Source organism: Hibiscus syriacus, unplaced genomic scaffold (genome assembly GCF_006381635.1).
Source record: "Hibiscus syriacus cultivar Baekdansim isolate YM2019G1 unplaced genomic scaffold, ASM638163v2 tig00111582_pilon, whole genome shotgun sequence".
Taxonomy (NCBI): Eukaryota; Viridiplantae; Streptophyta; class Magnoliopsida; order Malvales; family Malvaceae; genus Hibiscus; species Hibiscus syriacus.
In genome coordinates, this window is record NW_024063126.1 from 11,692,257 (window position 1) to 11,702,613 (window position 10,357).

Below are 10,357 nucleotides of genomic sequence, written 5' to 3' on the forward strand. Positions count from 1 at the left end.
TAGGGATAGTTAATTCACTTGGATTTGAGGGATTTCGATCCAACTCGATTCAATTATGTAACACCCCAATTTAGGGGCTAAATTTTAGAATTATAAAGTGGTGAATTTAATTGAAATTTTGGAAGAAATTGAGGATTAAATTGTAAAATCGTAAAGTTGGCAGACCGTTTTATAAAGTACAGAAAATTTAGTGGTTAAACTCATAGTTTACCCATTTTTCTTTAGGAAAAAATATAAACCCCCATTCCCGTATGTTTTTCTAGAAAAAATTCAGTTTTTCTCCCCCTTCAACCCTCCTCTCAACTCCGATCTACTCTCCGTCCGACCTCCGATCGACGAACCGAAACCACCATCATGTTCGTTATCGACCGAAGAACAAAACCCCTCAAACCTTTTGTTATGAATCGTCGTCGTTCGTCGTTAATTTCAGTTGGAAGTATCATCGGTTTTAACTCGATTTTAGTTGGTTTTTCGTCGATTCACGATGATCTGGTCATCCGTTTTCGACACCTCCTGCACCATTGTATTCCTTGCATCGTTCTGAGTCCACCGGTGTTCTCCGTTTCTTCGTCGTCACCGGCACGTAGAGGGGTGAGAAAATCAAAGTTTTCGATGTTTCAGAATCGAACTCTCCGCCGTTCAAAATTGTGAACAGAGCTCGGTAAGTGTCTCAAAATGCCTTAAAATAATTTTTAGGAATTTTTTCGGGAATTTTCTGATACCGTATCACTGTTCACACGCCGCCACTGCGTGTAGGGGGTGTAAATTTTGTAATTAATTTCTGTTAGGGTGATATTTATGTAAAATTCGAGTGTTAGTTTTGTAAATATTTATAGAAGATGGATAATTTTGTAATTAATTTCTGTTAGGGTGATATTTGTGTAAAACAATCGATTGTTGACCGTTGACATGCGTTGATCGTTGACCGGCGTTGACCACTATTGACCAGAACTTTGACCGGCGTTGACCGGGCGTTGAACGACCTTTGACTTTGACCGAGTATACTTATTCTGACGTTTTTTGACGTCCTGAATCCTCTTTTGGAGTCCGTTTCACCAAATTCGAACCCGATAAGTGGGTTTTCACTGATTAATCACCTGATTTGATTCATTTTTTGGAATTAAGCCCTTTTTGATGAAATGTTTATTGTTATGTATCTGAGGAATTATTGGAAGATGATTTCAAGATCAAGGGTGTTTGAATGGAATTTAATGGTTGATCAGTATGTCACAAAAATCGAGGTAATATATTACTTCCTCTTTATGCTTTATAGAACATGTTGGTATTGGTAAATACATGAATGGAAATGTTTGGTCTCATATGTGTAATTAATGAAGTTCTACACTCGATATGAATGCATAGAAAGTTGGTAACTGAATATGGCTCAGATGACTTATAAGAATTAGAGGACAGTTGGAATTAAATTTCAAGTTCTGGAATTAAGTGATAAAGGAATCAACCATGGATATGTAGATTATAATTTATCTCATTAAAGATATCTGGATGATAAATTATGAGAATATTTCAATTAGGTAAAATTATGAAAATACCCCTATGTTGTAAAATGATAAGAATCGTCCCTAGAAGTTGATTAATAACTCTGAAAAGATTTATTGATCTGATAAAACTACAGATGTGTAAAAGAAATGCTAGTTTGCTTAGAAAAATTGGATAATCAGTTTTAACCCCAAAAGGGTTTGTGCAAGATATTATAATTCTATTAAGGGAATCATTTCAAGATCAGAGAATGTTCAAGAAAGCAATTAATCATAGTATCTATATATTATATTATTTTTGTTAAGAGTTAATACTGAAATTATCTGATTAAGAAATTACGAAAATGCCCTTGAGAGGTAAATTAGTCCGAGTTAACCCTCAATGAGAAAGTACTTTGAGGATTCATACTTACCTCGATTAAGTACATATTTGATTGTTAAGATCTTGACTTAGTGCAGGAAAATTCCTGATATTCCGTTTATAAAATTTGAGAAGGCACTTAACCCGAAAATATTCGAGTTATAAGTAAATACCTGAAAAATGATTTATCAATGGTGCTCTTTTGTCAGAATTATTTGAAAGGACTGAAGTAAATGATAAGATTAAATTAAATAATAAGACCGGATGGAATGAAAAGATTGAAATACCATAGATCTATAAAATGACCAAAATACCCCTGTAATGGAAATGACTCAAGAATATCACCAAGCTCAGGAATGATTGGATATCCTCGAGCTCTAAAAAGAATGGAATGAAACTGAGCACCAGAATGACCAAAATACCCTTATGACCTAAACTAAGTATAGGTGTTGGATTAATTAAGGAATCCAAATAAACATGGATGAGGTACTGCTCTTAAAAGTTATGGACCACATATTAAGCCGAGCAACCAATACTAGTGTTATATCAATACCTGAATGACATAGATGTCACTTGAATGCATGTCTGTATTCTCAAGTGTGGCTTGATGATAATTTTGGAAGTATTCAGCTCAACTAAACTCTAGATCGCATTCAATATTAAGAAGTGGATATTCATTAGACAAATCAACTACGATTACCAAATTGAACTAAACGGAAGTACAATATGTATTTGAAATTCAGAAACGTTTGAATTACTATGGAAAACCCCGAAGTAACTGTAAAAGACTTGACTGTTAAATGAACTAAGTAACCTCAAGGACTGAGGTTTAAGTAAGAGATTGGAACAAGTTTGGAAACTCGGATGAACTTATGTGATGTATCATCCCTATGGATTATGAACCATAAATCAAGTACATCGGCATTTCCTAGTATAGTTGAAACATGGAAATAAAATAAAGACCATTAGAATATTTGTTCGCCTCATTAAGATTTGTTCAGTTATGACTCAGAAGATGATCTATGGATAAGAATATTTGGTATTAAAGAGTGAATACCCTGGAAGGTTAATGAATTGACAAGTTGATAGTATTGGTTCTGGAAGCTATTCATCTGGAGTTGTTCGATAACCGGATTAATCACCATAGATTGTAAAGATTTTGAATACCCTTCAGATTTCGTAGAGCTTCCGAAAATTGTTCAAATAAGATGATCCTGATAAATAATATTCTGAATAACTGATGATTCTGTCAGTTATTGAACTCTTCCAATAGTGATTCTAAATTCTGAAATTCTATCGGTATACTGAAAATACACGTGTCTCTGCCTGTTAAGATTATCTTGTACCTCTAAATAATATCCATAAACTAGTATGTTCCCTAATTACATAAATGGTTTATCTGATCTCCGATTTGAATTCTATTCTGATTTCTGATCTGAATTCTGTTCTAATTTCTGATCTGAATTCTGTTCTGATTTTTTATATGGATTTTGTTCTGAATTCTGTTTTGATTTCTGATATCTCCGTTTATTGACAGGAAAATGTTTTAATTGAGGGGTATTGTTGAAGAAAGTATTTATGCAGGTTCCTCGGCTTTGTGCTTAGGGCCTTACAGGTTGTGTGGGTTGGGTGTATGGTTCTAGGGAACCTACACAAACAGATTGTGAAAGGATGTGGGTGTATATATATATGTTTTAAAAAGATATGTATCTTTTTACTGGTTTTATGGGAACACACTAGATAACCTATTCTGATCTCCTGAACCTAGACATCCAAAATATTTCCCTGAACTAAACGCTTGCTATTTGTTACTACCTGAAATATCTGTATGATCTCTGCTCAACACAAAGATTTGTAGATATCTGAACTGATAAGGAAATATATGTTTATATGTATATGTACGTTCTTCAGCATCATTTGGTAGTTCTGTATTACTGAGCTTTCCGAAGCTCACTCTATTACTCAACATTGCAGGTTAAAAGAATTATACCAGTGCAGCTATCGACTTCAGTTAGGGAGTTCTTCCGGTGTTGGTTGCAGAGAATGGTACATGTGATTAGGGGGAATGTAATTGTATTTTGTTTTATATACGAGTCTGAAAATCTGTTTTATTTCTGTATACTGATAAATCATTTTATAAGTTACATGTTTTAATAAAAGTTTTAAATTTTCCGCTATTTTTACAGTGGGTCGCTCCGATGGCCCTAATGTGACACTCCAGATCAGATCGAGTTACTCGCATCGGTCTGAGGGGGTTACAAATTAGATCTATTTTTTATTTTGAAAATTGAGCTTCAAACTGAATCCATTCAAGTTGGGTGATTTTTAGGGTGTGATTGAGTCGAGTTGAAAAAAGATCTGACATGACATAATATTATAATTATTTTTTATATATTTATGGATAATAATAATAATACTCCTTTTAATTTCATTTTTTAATCAGATCCTTATTTTATCTAATAAAAATATTTTTTATATATTTAGGACAAATGGAGTCAGATGTAAATTTTAACCTAAAATATCAAGTCAGATTTAAGATGAAGTTGGATGTGGGTTTTATCCTAAAATATCAAATCAAATTTCGAATAAAGACATATACAAATGGAGAACTTCAATTTTCAAATCGAATTCGAGTGAGCCAAAAATCCAAACATATCCACTACTATCCCTAAGAGGTTCGCTTTTCATAGACATCGACAAGTCATAACAAGTTTCAAAATCACAATTTTATTATCCAAAACAGACCTTAAGTTATAACGATGACTAGAGACCAATGAACGAGACATAGGATGGTTAAAATACTCGAATCCGACGGGTTTCAATCCGATTTGATTTTATAAGAACGAATTTTTTTGAAAATTTCAGAACACGAAGCGATGCGAGTTATGTAGTACATAAGTTCGAGGTGAGACGGGGCCAAGTTTAAAATGAAAAATTTCCAACCTAACACGACCTATTTAATTTAAATTTTTTTGTATATAATACATTTAATATTTTATGAATTTAATTTTATATTATTAAAATACGCTCTTAAATTATTAAAAATATAAAAATTATTATAAAATATATTATTTTAACAATTTAAAATATAATAAATAATTATAAATATAAAATTGTAAAATATATTATTTTACCATTTTAAAATATTAATATATTCGGATCAAGTTGGATCAAAGTCGAATTTTAGTCTAAAAATCGAAGAGGGATCAAAACGAAAAAAAACTAAAATTCATCGGGGGGGAAAAGACGAGACCGGATATAAGAAAATATGTTTTCGAGTCGGGACGGCCAAAAAACTGGCATGCCTTGTCCCGTGTCCATCCCCAAGGAGACAAGGGCTATAAGTCAAGGAAAAGAACTACCTTAGGTAGACATGTTCTGTATTAATTGAATACAAATACTAATTTACTATATATATTAACCAATTATAAACGTGACAATAAAATAAATTAAAATTGTTTGCAAAGGAAACAAAATAAAAACTTTATCAAAGCAATAAAACAGATTGAACATGGTTAGCCATGTGATTTTACAGAGTGCTGTGTTACCGGTGCAGGTGCATGACCACGAAGGCCAAAATATTCATGTTACCTGTACCATATTCTTTACACCAAAAGATATATTTTTGGTCAATTTTATTTCTACCATTATCAAGTTAAAAGTATATTTTGAATTTCTATTTTTTAATAATTCAAATGAGCATTGATCATCCAGAAAATATTCAACAAAATAAAGCATCTAAGAAAGATTAAAAATACAACAATTTACGTTTCAACTAATTCAAACGGCAGAAATCGAAGTAAACACGAAATCTCTAAAACTATTACGAATAATGAACCAAATAGCCAAAATCAAGTTCAATTTGGATAGATCCATTCAGTTTTCATACCCTACATTGTCGAATCACTGCTGTCCGAAAGCGGTTTACGGGCCAAAAAGAAATACATAGGCGTAAATATCTCTTTCCTGAAATCGAAACGAATAACCATCAGCAAACTAGAAACATATTCTCAAAACTTACCATGCAGATGTAACTCACCTGCCACCTTCGACAAGCCCTTCTGCAGCTTTTTCTAGAAAATCTTGAACCCTTTGACTTCCCTTGGGAGCAAATCCTACAAATTCCAGAGCCTTGACCTACAGGCAGACCAATACGATAACCGGTAGGATCTTAAGATTCTTAGTTATGAGTTCATAGTTCATAAAGAGTATCATGAGAATGGAAAGGTACGATGCTGGGAAGCTTTTACCATATTTCTAGTGAAAAAGCGTCCAAGAGCTGTTAGACGGAAGCTACTCAATGAGAAATGGTTTTTGTCTAACGGCAAATACCATGGGACAGGGGAATCAATAGCAAGATCTTTCTCCCAAATTACCTAGAATTCGATAAAAAAAAGCACTTTCTAGTCAACCTGATGTCGGGTAGACCATCACCAATCTCGATTTCGGCCTATATAAATAAAACTTCCATTTAAGCTAAACTGCGTTATTTGGATCAAAAGCATCTGTCATGCACCATTCGTATGCAGCAAAACACTGACCTGGCTTTAGTACTCTGTAAATCTCCTTGTAGCATCCGTACTATGTCACAACAGCAAATTGATGAGGTGGTGTAACAAGAAAACAATCAAATCAAAACAAGGATCTTGGTTGTGATGGGAAATTGAAATTGACATACTGCATCCGGAGCATGGCAGGTAGCTTCAATTGCATAAACTGCATCAAAGGTGTTGTCAGGGAACGGCATCTTCATAAAGTCAGCCTGCATTAGACAATAACCATAAGAAAATCAGTCATACCAATATTAACAACATAATGTAAACTCGAGTGAAAAAACAACAAAACAACTTGACACAGAAAATTATAAACCTTCATAAAGTCACAAGTCTTCTCCACTCCAGCAATGCGGTTTAATTCCTGTAAAAGATCACATTTTTAATTAAAAGAAGAAGAAAATTTTATGGTAGTTGAGCCAAAAACTATATAACCACGATCGTCACTACTTAAAAGGAGAACTTGAGAAATTCTTAAAATATTGCCCATTTTAAACAATCCAAAGTGGCGAATAATAGATCCAAAGATCAATAAGCTTACAACCAAAAACAAGAGTGTTTAGAAAAAAAAAGAACAGCAAGATAAAAATACCATCTGCTGCATATGAATTAACATATCTGTTTGAGAATGAAGAGATATTCACCTTCCCTCTTGTTATTTGATATTCATTATTGTTTAACCCAGTGACGAATGTGGAACTGCAGCAATCACCACAAAAAAAATATTACAGTTCTTCAAGATATTTTTTAAATAAGGCTATAACTTCCCATAATTTATTCACAAAATATATTGCCACAACTACAGTACTATCCGATGGTACAGAGCAATGGTTCAACAACAGCAATGAGTTAGCTTACCTTACAAGATAATTGCAACATTTTCCCTCTAATTTGAATCTACTTATTTAATCAACCAAAAGAATACAATTATGTTCCTATATATAGAAAAGCACAGGCTCAATGAACAAAAACTGAGATAAGATGACTCAAGTCTCTATGCTCATCCATACACGTACACAAATATAACAATGAAAACTAGCCTAATCAGCAATAAAGGTACACAACAGATACAATAAACGAGGGAAAAACAGAAAAGGAAGAAGAAATAAAGAAAATAAGCATTGAAAACAAACTGCTATGTACCTGAATCGAGCAATTTCTCTAAGTGGTCCACCAATTCCACATCCAACATCCAACACCTAAAAGAAAAGTAAAAGCTTAAGTAAAAAACTAACAGAAAACTCAGAATGCAATTGCTTCATGCTCTAATGAAGTGGAAAAACCTTTTGTCCAGGCTTCAAGCCAAGTTGTAAAGCAAGAAAATGTTCATGCCTCTTTATGCTTTCTTTGAGAGACTCCCCGTTCCATCTGCAGAAACAATGATAATGATCAGCAGTGACTAGAAAAAGCAACTGCACTATCTACCTTGCAGACACAATATAGAAGTGAATGAATGGATACCTGGCAGCAAAATGGAAAGATTCACCCCATCCAAACTCATAAAAGCTGGTAACCAGATCATAGTATTTGTTAACCTGAATTCATAATATCGTATGAGTTTTTGCACATGCAACCAAGTCTTAATTTAACCTTATCAGTCCAGTAAAGATGTGAGGGAGAATAAGTTATTCATTAGTTTAAGACAAAATGACAGGTATATCTGATCATCATCTAGCTTGAAGAAATTGACAACTAGATCTGCCAGTGTAAGTATACAGTCAACCAAAACAATAAAGCAAATATCCAAACACCTAAATCACAACTATTTGCAGAAGTTGAAAATGAGCTAAATTAAAGGATCGGGCAGCAGGTTGGAAGGGTCATTGATTGCAAGATTAGAAAAAGAAGCTATTCTAACCATGTCGGTGTAGTTGGCCTTTCTCTCTTCCTCTTCACCACCATAAAAGACATGATATTTCTCGTACCTGAATCATTAACATAATATTATGTCATTTCAGAAACACTTACAAAATTCTAAAGAATAAAAGAAAGTATTCAAGCGATCACGCATGTATACAAGGATACACAGTATGAGTTTTAAGCAACAATAATCAATAGCTCTGCCGAATTATTTTTCTTCATATATACGACAATCACCATGGAAACTCAAAGGGATGCTAACAACAAAATCCCAAGTCTGCACCTCTTTTTCCTATTCCAATATTCCGATACCACTCCAAAGTTCGTCTGATGATGCAGCTAATTAATTTTTAGTATAACTTTTTATTGTGAAATCTAACTTCATATGTCCAGCAATCCCAAGATATGCAAAATCAACCGAATAACTTCATAACCAGCATTAGAATTTAACAAATCCCCATAATTTTTATATTAGCCAAGTTGAAGCCCCCACCTCCTTGTAAAAAAGAGAGGATATAGCTGATAAACATCCACCATTAACTTAAGAAATGGAGGAAAAGAATTCATGCAGCAGCAATCCACATCAAGATCAATGTTTAGGTTAATTTCAGAGTTGGTGTGTAATATAACAAACAACTTTTTAATCGATTAGAGGGAAAAAGGGAATAGAATTCCCAAAGAATACAATAAAGATATGATCCGTCAGCATGCTCCACAATAAAAGAAACAAATAGTAAATCAGCTAGCAGTCAAGTTCAATTGAAGCTAGACATAGTTAATGCTCCATGATAAAAGAAACAAATAGTAAATCAGATAGAAATCAAGTGCAATTGAAGTTAGACATATTTAATGCTCCATGATAAAAGAAACAAATAGTAAATCAGCTAACAGTCAAATCCAGTTGAAGTTGGACACAGTTATATTTAATTCACAGATTATATAAAACAATAATTTTAAGCCACATCTTGCTTCTTTCAACCAAATCCGTCACTTTTTAAATGTTTCAGCGGTACCCAAATAATGAAGAAGAAAAAAACATTTAGAAGTCATGACCCGGTCAATGTTCCATACAGTTGTATAAATTTACAAATATGACCGTTTAGCCACTTGTGAGTAAAACAGAGTAACAACTGGACGTGACTGAAAACTAGCGGAATTTTTCAGGGGACCCAAAATTAAAGATCTTGTACTTGAGAGATGGGAGATGAAACCCATTATAGACATAATAAATGAGCTTGATCTGTGCAAACTAGCATCATCTAAGAGAGAGAGAGCGAGGATCTGTTAATAATCTAGACTAAATAGACAGCAGACAAAAACCATGCCTAACGAGGGAGAAAGATTAAATCAAGCAAAATTTCTTAATCCACAAAGTGAGAATTAAGCATTTTACTTAAGAGGCACATTAATCCAGTTTAAGTGAATTTCTCTTTCATTCTAATAACGAACATTAACCATAGAATACACACATGTGGGCCCAATTCTAAAACGATCTTGAATTTCAAAACATTTAATCGAGATTCAAGCCATCAATATCATTCTGTTACTTACTAACATCTAACGATTTTTTTAAAGAAATGGCTAACTTAATGACGATAGTGATAACTTGAGACTCCATTAAATACATTGAAGACGTTTGTTGCAATTAAAATTATTTTTAAAAAAAAGGCACAAAAACTAAAAGGGAAGGGATCTAGGAAAGAGGAAGCATAAACGTAAAGAAAAATAAAGCAGCCTTCTAAAGACAAAAAAAACGAGAAGAATACTTTTCAACAGCAGAAAGGACTTCACTTTTATCGATCTTGCCACCAACACCGGAAGCCAGATCAAATGCACCAGCCTTCGACATTCTTCTCTGTTTTCTCACTCGTCGCTACAAATCTAATTCAAAAAAAGAACAAATCATTAACAAAGTTAATCAAGATTCCATTAAGAAACAGATTCTCTCTGCCAGAGAATGGCGGAAACATATCAAATGCACCTTTTGAACTTGGAAAGCAATATCAAATTTGAGGGAAATGAGAGGAGATATGGGCTTTTGAGTAGCTCCTACAAATGAAAAACGCAGTGCAGCTATATGTGTACAA

At 33.5% G+C, this 10,357-nt stretch overlaps 1 pseudogene; it reads right to left on the reverse strand.

Annotated features, from left to right (window-relative positions):
• Nucleotides 1–5,602: 5,602 nt before the first annotated feature.
• Nucleotides 5,603–10,357, reverse strand: LOC120165277 (annotated as a pseudogene).